General features: G+C 53.4%; 1 pseudogene; it reads left to right on the top strand.

The window, feature by feature from the left end:
• Positions 1-4,325: 4,325 nt before the first annotated feature.
• On the top strand, positions 4,326-8,466 carry LOC124030331 (annotated as a pseudogene).
• The last annotated feature ends 485 nt before the right edge of the window (positions 8,467-8,951 follow it).

Below are 8,951 nucleotides of genomic sequence, written 5' to 3'. Positions count from 1 at the left end.
TGGGACTGGGTCTGGGTCCTGTAGCTGGGTCCTGGGACTGGGTCCTGGGACTAGGACTGGGTCCTGGGACTGGGTCCTGGGACTGCGACGTGTCCCTCGTTCTATGTGTCTCTGTCTGGGTGTTACGTGTCCCTCGTTCTATGTGTCTCTGTCTGCGTGCTACGTGTCTCTGTCTGCGTGCTACGTGTCTCTGTCTGCGTGCTACGTGTCCCTCGTTCTATGTGTCTCTGTCTGGGTGCTACGTGTCCCTCGTTCTATGTGTCTCTGTCTGCGTGCTACGTGTCTCTGTCTGCGTGCTACGTGTCTCTGTCTGCGTGCTACGTGTCCCTCGTTCTATGTGTTTCTGTCTGCGTGCTACGTGTCCCTCGTTCTATGTGTCTCTGTCTGCGTGCTACGTGTCCCTCGTTCTATGTGTCTCTGTCTGGGTGTTACGTGTCCCTCGTTCTATGTGTCTCTGTCTGCGTGCTACGTGTCTCTGTCTGCGTGCTACGTGTCCCTCGTTCTATGTGTCTCTGTCTGGGTGCTACGTGTCCCTCGTTCTATGTGTCTCTGTCTGCGTGCTACGTGTCTCTGTCTGCGTGCTACGTGTCTCTGTCTGCGTGCTACGTGTCTCTGTCTGCGTGCTACGTGTCTCTGTCTGCGTGCTACGTGTCCCTCGTTCTATGTGTCTCTGTCTGGGTGCTACGTGTCCCTCGTTCTATGTGTCTCTGTCTGCGTGCTACGTGTCTCTTGTTCTATGTGTCTCTGTCTGTGTGCTACGTGTCCTATGTGTCTCTGTCTGCGTGCTACATGTCCCTCGTTCTATGTGTCTCTGTCTGCGTGCTACGTGTCTCGTGTTCTATGTGTCTCTGTCTGCGTGCTACGTGTCCCTCGTTCTATGTGTCTCTGTCTGTGTGCTACGTGTCCTATGTGTCTCTGTCTGCGTGCTACGTGTCCCTCGTTCTATGTGTCTCTGTCTGTGTGCTACGTGTTCTATGTGTCTCTGTCTGCGTGCTACGTGTCTCTGTCTGCGTGCTATGTGTCCCTCGTTCTATGTGTCTCTGTCTGTGTGCTACGTGTTCTATGTGTCTCTGTCTGCGTGCTACGTGTCCCTCGTTCTATGTGTCTCTGTCTGCGTGCTACGTGTCCCTCGTTCTACGTGTCTCTGTCTGCGTGCTACGTGTCCCTCGTTCTATGTGACTCTGTCTGCGTGCTACGTGTCTCGTGTTCTATGTGTCTCTGTCTGCGTGCTACGTGTCTCGTGTTCTATGTGTCTCTGTCTGTGTGCTACGTGTTCTATGTGTCTCTGTCTGCGTGCTACGTGTCCCTCGTTCTATGTGTCTCTGTCTGCGTGCTGGGACTGGGTCCTGGGACTGGGTCCTGTAGCTGCATCCTGGGACTGGGTCCTGTAGCTGCGTCCTGGGACTGGGTCCTGGGACTGGGTCTGGGTCCTGTAGCTGGGTCCTGGGACTGGGTCCTGGGACTGGGACTAGGTCCTGGGACTGGGTCCTGGGACTGGGACTGGGTCCTGGGACTGGGTCCTGGGACTGGGTCCTGTAGCTGCGTCCTGGGACTGGGTCCTGGGACTGGGTCCTGTAGCTGCGTCCTGGGACTGGGTCCTGGGACTGGGTCTGGGTCCTGTAGCTGGGTCCTGGGACTGGGTCCTGGGACTGGGTCTGGGTCCTGTAGCTGGGTCCTGGGACTGGGTCCTGGGACTAGGACTGGGTCCTGGGACTGGGTCCTGGGACTGGGACTGGGTCCTGGGACTGGGTCCTGGGACTGGGACTGGGTCCTGGGACTGGGTCCTGTAGCTGCGTCCTGGGTCCTGGGTCCTGGGTCCTGGGACTGGGTCCTGGAGCTGGGTCCTGGGACTGGGTCCTGGGTCTGGGTCCTGGAGCTGGGTGCTGGGACTGGGACTGGGTCCTGGGACTGGGTCCTGGGACTGCGTCCTGGGACTGCGTCCTGGGACTGCGTCCTGGGACTGGGTCCTGGGACTGCGTCCTGGGACTGGGTCCTGGAGCTGCGTCCTGGGTCCTGGGACTGGGTCCTGGAGCTGCGTCCTGGGACTGGGTCCTGGGACTGGGTCCTGGAGCTGCATCCTGGGACTATTATTAGTACATCAGTCTCTCCTGTTTTTCCCAGCGGTGGTCTGGTTGTTAAACTAATACTAATACTGAGTTATTCTGGAAGGAAATAGAGTAGTTTCCCATCACTCTCTCACTTGAGTATCTTACCTAGTTATTTACAGATCTCACTATGTGTGTGTTTCTGTACCTGCTCGCTCCTCTCTCTGTAGGCAGACGCTCCCCAACCCCTGGCTATTTCTGATTTAGCGCACCCTGCCCGCACAACCCCATGTGGAATTCCTTAGTCTCTGGCAGCGTTTGGAACTGCCCACCTGAGGTCAAGAACTCCAAGTTCATCCTATCCTACGCTGCCCTTCAGTTCCTTGACTTTTTGGCCCTGGCGGAGGCTTGGAACAACTCAGAAAATACCGCTACTCAAGCTGCTCTCTCTTCATCTGACTACTTTTTCTACCATAATCCGAGAGCATCTGGTCATCGCTCTGGTGGCACATTGATACACATTTTTCCTTGAGTAACATTATTGTCATATAGAGTTCATCCAATGAGCTCCACACCTTGGAGAGATCATCCAATGAGCTCCACACCTTGGAGAGATCATCCAATGAGCTCCACACCTTGGAGAGATCATCCAATGAGCTCCACACCTTGGAGAGATCATCCAATGAGCTCCACACCTTGGAGAGATCATCCAATGAGCTCCACACCTTGGAGAGATCATCCAATGAGCTCCACACCTTGGAGAGATCATCCAATGAGCTCCACACCTTGGAGAGATCATCCAATGAGCTCCACACCTTGGAGAGTTCATCCAATGAGCTCCACACCTTGGAGAGATCATCCAATGAGCTCCACACCTTGGAGAGATCATCCAATGAGCTCCACACCTTGGAGAGATCATCCATTGAGCTCCACACCTTGGAGAGATCATCCAATGAGTTCCACACCTTGGAGAGATCATCCAATGAGCTTGGAGAGATCATCCAATGAGCTCCACACCTTGGAGAGATCATCCAATGAGCTCCACACCTTGGAGAGTTCATCCAATGAGCTCCACACCTTGGAGAGATCATCCAATGAGCTCCACACCTTGGAGAGATCATCCAATGAGCTCCACACCTTGGAGAGATCATCCAATGAGCTTGGAGAGATCATCCAATGAGCTCCACACCTTGGAGAGATCATCCAATGAGCTCCACACCTTGGAGAGATCATCCAATGAGCTTGGAGAGATCATCCAATGAGCTCCACACCTTGGAGAGATCATCCAATGAGCTTGGAGAGATCATCCAATGAGCTCCACACCTTGGAGAGATCATCCAATGAGCTTGGAGAGATCATCCAATGAGCTCCACACCTTGGAGAGATCATCCAATGAGCTCCACACCTTGGAGAGATCATCCAATGAGCTCCACACCTTGGAGAGATCATCCAATGAGCTTGGAGAGATCATCCAATGAGCTCCACACCTTGGAGAGATCATCCAATGAGCTCCACACCTTGGAGAGATCATCCAATGAGCTCCACACCTTGGAGAGATCATCCAATGAGCTCCACACCTTGGAGAGATCATCCAATGAGCTTGGAGAGTTCATCCAATGAGCTCCACACCTTGGAGAGATCATCCAATGAGCTCCACACCTTGGAGAGATCATCCAATGAGCTCCACACCTTGGAGAGATCATCCAATGAGCTTGGAGAGATCATCCAATGAGCTCCACACCTTGGAGAGATCATCCAATGAGCTTGGAGAGATCATCCAATGAGCTTGGAGAGATCATCCAATGAGCTCCACACCTTGGAGAGATCATCCAATGAGCTTGGAGAGATCATCCAATGAGCTCCACACCTTGGAGAGATCATCCAATGAGCTTGGAGAGATCATCCAATGAGCTCCACACCTTGGAGAGATCATCCAATGAGCTTGGAGAGATCATCCAATGAGCTCCACACCTTGGAGAGATCATCCAATGAGCTTGGAGAGATCATCCAATGAGCTTGGAGAGTTCATCCAATGAGCTCCACACCTTGGAGAGATCATCCAATGAGCTTGGAGAGATCATCCAATGAGCTCCACACCTTGGAGAGATCATCCAATGAGCTTGGAGAGATCATCCAATGAGCTCCACACCTTGGAGAGATCATCCAATGAGCTTGGAGAGATCATCCAATGAGCTCCACACCTTGGAGGGATCATCCAATGAGCTCCACACCTTGGAGAGTTCATCCAATGAGCTTGAGACTTTGATAAACTTCCTGACGATGGCTAACCGCTACTCGTACTTGGTGACTTCAACCTCCCGACATCGCCTTCGATTGATTTATTTTTCCAATCCCCTCCAACTCACAAGGCAGACAATACTCTGAACCTCATCTTTACTAGAGGCTGTTCTCCTACTAATCTCACTGTGACCTCCTCCAGGTCTCTGTTCTCCTACTAATCTCACTGTAACCCCCTCCAGGTCTCTGTTCTCCTACTAATCTCACTGTGACCTCCTCCAGGTCTCTGTTCTCCTACTAATCTCACTGTAACCCCCTCCAGGTCTCTGTTCTCCTACTAATCTCACTGTAACCCCCTCCAGGTCTCTGTTCTCCTACTAATCTCACTGTAACCCCCTCCAGGTCTCTGTTCTCCTACTAATCTCACTGTAACCCCCCTCCAGGTCTCTGTTCTCCTACTAATCTCACTGTAACCCCCTCTAGGTCTCTGTTCTCCTACTAATCTCACTGTAACCCCCCTGGTCTCTGTTCTCCTACTAATCTCACTGTAACCCCCTCCAGGTCTCTGTTCTCCTACTAATCTCACTGTAACCCCCTCCAGGTCTCTGTTCTCCTACTAATCTCACTGTAACCCCCTCCAGGTCTCTGTTCTCCTACTAATCTCACTGTAACCCCCCTCCAGGTCTCTGTTCTCCTACTAATCTCACTGTAACCCCCTCCAGGTCTCTGTTCTCCTACTAATCTCACTGTAAACCCCCCTGGGTTCTCTTCTCCTACTAATCTCACTGTGACCCCCTCCAGGTCTCTGTTCTCCTACTAATCTCACTGTAACCCCCTCCTGGTCTCTGTTCTCCTACTAATCTCACTGTACCCCCCTCCAGGTCTCTATTCTCCTACTAATCTCACTGTAACCCCCCTGGTCTCTGTTCTCCTACTAATCTCACTGTAACCCCCTCCAGGTCTCTGTTCTCCTACTAATCTCACTGTAACCCCCTCCGGGTCTCTGTTCTCCTACTAATCTCACTGTAACCCTTGAGAGTGTATCAATGATCTTGATAAGCTGTTCGTACTTGGCGACTTCAACCTCCCGACGACTGCCTTCTATTAATTTCTTTCCAACTCTCTCTTTTCCCTCCTTTTGACCCTTTCCCAGTCCCCTCCCACTCACAAGGCAGACAATACAGTTGACCTCATCTTTACTAGAGGCTGTTTGCCTACTCCCTGCTCCGTGGCTGAGTGACTCATTGCGAGCTTACAGAACTGTGCTGCGGGCAGCTGAGTGTAAATGGAGGAAAACTAAACGTCCGGAGGACAAATCACACTTCCTCCCCTCCTCTCTACTTTCTCTTCCTCTGGGTCCGCTGCTAAAGCCACTTTTATCACTCTAAATTTCAAGCTTCTGCCTCTGACCCTCGGAAACTCTTTTCTGCCTTCTCCTCCTTCCTTAATCCTTCTCCCCCTCCCTCCTCCCTCCCTCCCCCTCCTCCCCCTCCTCCCCCTCCTCCTCCTCCCTCCTGCTTCCCCCTCCTCCCCCTCCTCCCTCCCCCTCCCTCCTCCTCCCTCCCTCCCCCTCCTCCCTCCCTCCCCCCACCTCCGTCCTCCCTCCCTCCTCCCCCTCCCTCCCCCCTCCTCCCTCCTCCCCCTCCTCCCTCCTCCCCCTCCTCTATCAGATCCTCCTCTCCACCCTCTCAGGGCTGGACGTCTCAGGCTCTATCAGATCCTCCTCTCCACCCACTCAGGGCTGGGCGTCTCAGGCTCTATCAGATCCTCCTCTCCACCCTCTCAGGGCTGGGCGTCTCAGGCTCTATCAGATCCTCCTCTCCACCCTCTCAGGGCTGGGCGTCTCAGGCTCTATCAGATCCTCCTCTCCACCCTCTCAGGGCTGGGTGTCTCAGGCTCTATCAGATCCTCCTCTCCACCCTCTCAGGGCTGGGTGTCTCAGACTCTATCAGATCCTCCTCTCCACCCTCTCAGGGCTGGACGTCTCAGGCTCTATCAGATCCTCCTCTCCACCCTCTCAGGGCTGGACGTCTCAGGCTCTATCAGATCCTCCTCTCCACTCTCTCAGGGCTGGGCGTCTCAGGCTCTGCATGCACTTGGATTGCATCCTACCTGGCAGGCCGATCCTACCAGGTGACGTGGAGAGGATCAGTGTCTGCACCACTCACGACTGGTGTCCCCCAGGGCTCGGTTCTAGGCCCTCTCCTCTTCTCTCTATACACCAAGTCACTTGGCTCCATCATTTCCTCTCAATGTCTCTCCTATCATTGCTATGCGAATGACACTCAACTACTTTTCTCCTTCCCCCCTTCTGACACCCAGGTAGTGACATGCATCTCTGCGTGCCTGCCAGATACCTGGATGTTGGTTCACCACCTGAAGCTCAACCTCAACAAGGCGGAGCTGCTCTTTCTCACGGGGAAGACCTACCTGCTCAAAGACCTCTTCATCATGGTGAACAACTCCATGGTGTCCCCATCTCAGACATCAAAGAACATTGGCGTGGCCCTGTCATTCTCTGCAAAACATCCTGCAGGTTCATGCTCTACGACATCCATAGAACCACCCTTCCCCATACAGGAAGCAGAGCAGGTCCTAATCCAGGTACTTGTCATCTTCCGTCTGGACTACAGCAACTCGCTCTTGGCTCCCTCGCTTGTGCCATCAAATGCTGCAGCCCGCCTGGTGTTCAACCTTATCAAGTCCTCCCACGTCACCCCACTCATCCGCACACTCCACTGGCTTCCAGTCGAAGCTCGCATCCACTCCAGGACCATGGTGCTTGCCTACGGAGCAGCAAGAGGAGCTACCCCTCCCTACTTTCAGGCTCAAACACTACACCCCAAACGAGAGCACTCCGTTCCGCCACCTCAGGTCCTTGTGGGAAAGCTTCCTGCCCATCTTCCAAAAATATCTGAAACTCTGTCTTCAAATAGTATCTTAAATAATCACCCAGAGTTGTACTATAGTTGAAACCACATGATATCCTGTCTGTCTGTCTGTCTGTCTGTCTGTCTGTCTGCCTGTCTGCCTGCCTGCCTGCCTGCCTGTCTGTCTCCCAGAGATGTACTATAATGGTAACATGATATCTTCTTTCTCTCCCTCCCTCCGTCCGTCCACCTGTCTGTCTGTCTTTTATCCAGCGATGTACGCCATGGAGATCAATGTGGAGAAGGACAGAAAGACAGGGGACACCAGGATCCTGTCAGCGTCTTCCGTCAGCCCTGACGAAGTGCCTGACTGCGGGGTCAAGGTTTTCGACGACGGCCGGAATGTTGTCTACGAGGTCCGCTCGGGGGGGGTCCTCTACCCTGGACAATGGGGTTCACCACTGGAGCTCCCAACGGGTGGATGAGCTGATGAAGCGGGTCGGGGCGACCACCGGTTGTGCTCAGGGAGGCAAGTCTAAGGTCACTGTCAACCCCGCTGACGCTGATGACCCCAAAACCTCCCCCAGGTCCATTGACCACTCTGCTGACCTCCCTACCAACTACTCCTCCTACACTACCCCCCCAGCTGTCCCTAGCTCTGCCACCACGGCACACAAGATGCCCCAGCCCCACGCTCCAAGCTCCCCCATCACCACCCAGCCTCCACCCTGCCGGGAGGTGATATACGGAGGTGAGGTGATGGAGGCTCCCCAGGCTACGGCAGAAAATCCGATCACGATGATCTTCATGGGCAATCATAATGTAGATGACCAGGATGAGACCAAGAGGCTGCTGGGATTCGACGGCACCATCAAGGCTGAGATCGTCCTGATCGATGAGGACGATGAGAAGTCGCTACGTGAGAAAACGGTGACAGACGGTTACTCCACCATGGACGGCAACGCCGCCGACCTGGTGTCCGGCTCCCGGCCGCTCAGTGACACCACCGAACTGTCGTCGGAGGGGAAGGACGAGAGCTCTGCCACGGCCACCAAGGAACTCCCCTCCCCAGCAGGTATAGAGAAGAAAGAGCGCTGCCACTGCTGTACTATCATGTGACCTCATTACTTTAACTACACTACCCACAACTCTCTGTTACTCTTGGGACTGCAGGGAGGGAGGAGCTCATTGGTTAATCAAGGCTCTGATCTCCCTCCTCCCCTCCTCCTCCTCCTATTCCTCCTCACGGCTACTAACAGAACCCTCTGACGCCTGGAACTTGGCTGCATTGACATCATTCTTTTTAACTCTGACCTTTGACCCACCTTTGTGAGCCTGTGTCTGACCTTTATCCTAACGATGCCCCCCCCCCCCAGGAAAGTAAAGGCTCTCTGTCACTCCCTTCAGTAGGACAACGGTGGAAGTTGAAGTTGCCCTGAATAAAGGGTCAGTTTTAGATTTTTACAACCACAGATGAAGGTCAGGATTGGATGAAGGGAAGCTGATCCTAGATCTGTACCTAGAGGAAACTTTACCCAAGAGCAAGGACAACACACCAGCATTCCAACCAGAGCAGCACAGTGTTTGGGTAGGGTTGGGCTTGCCACTAGTTTATAAGACAATCCTTTAAAACCTGACCAAGGAATGTTTGGTGTTAAAGACCTGGATCAGATGACTCTCTACCTGGCACTCCTAAAAACAACAGAAAGTAGACCTGCACATACAGAGACCTGCACGTTACAGTATAGGTTGATATACACACCCATCTGTCTAGTTGCCTCATTCAAGCAAAGACTGA

This window comes from Oncorhynchus gorbuscha, unplaced genomic scaffold (assembly GCF_021184085.1).
Source record: "Oncorhynchus gorbuscha isolate QuinsamMale2020 ecotype Even-year unplaced genomic scaffold, OgorEven_v1.0 Un_scaffold_10660, whole genome shotgun sequence".
In the NCBI taxonomy this organism is placed as follows: domain Eukaryota; kingdom Metazoa; phylum Chordata; class Actinopteri; order Salmoniformes; family Salmonidae; genus Oncorhynchus; species Oncorhynchus gorbuscha.
Note: the sequence above shows the minus strand (reverse complement) of the source record. Positions and strands in the feature narration are given on the sequence as shown.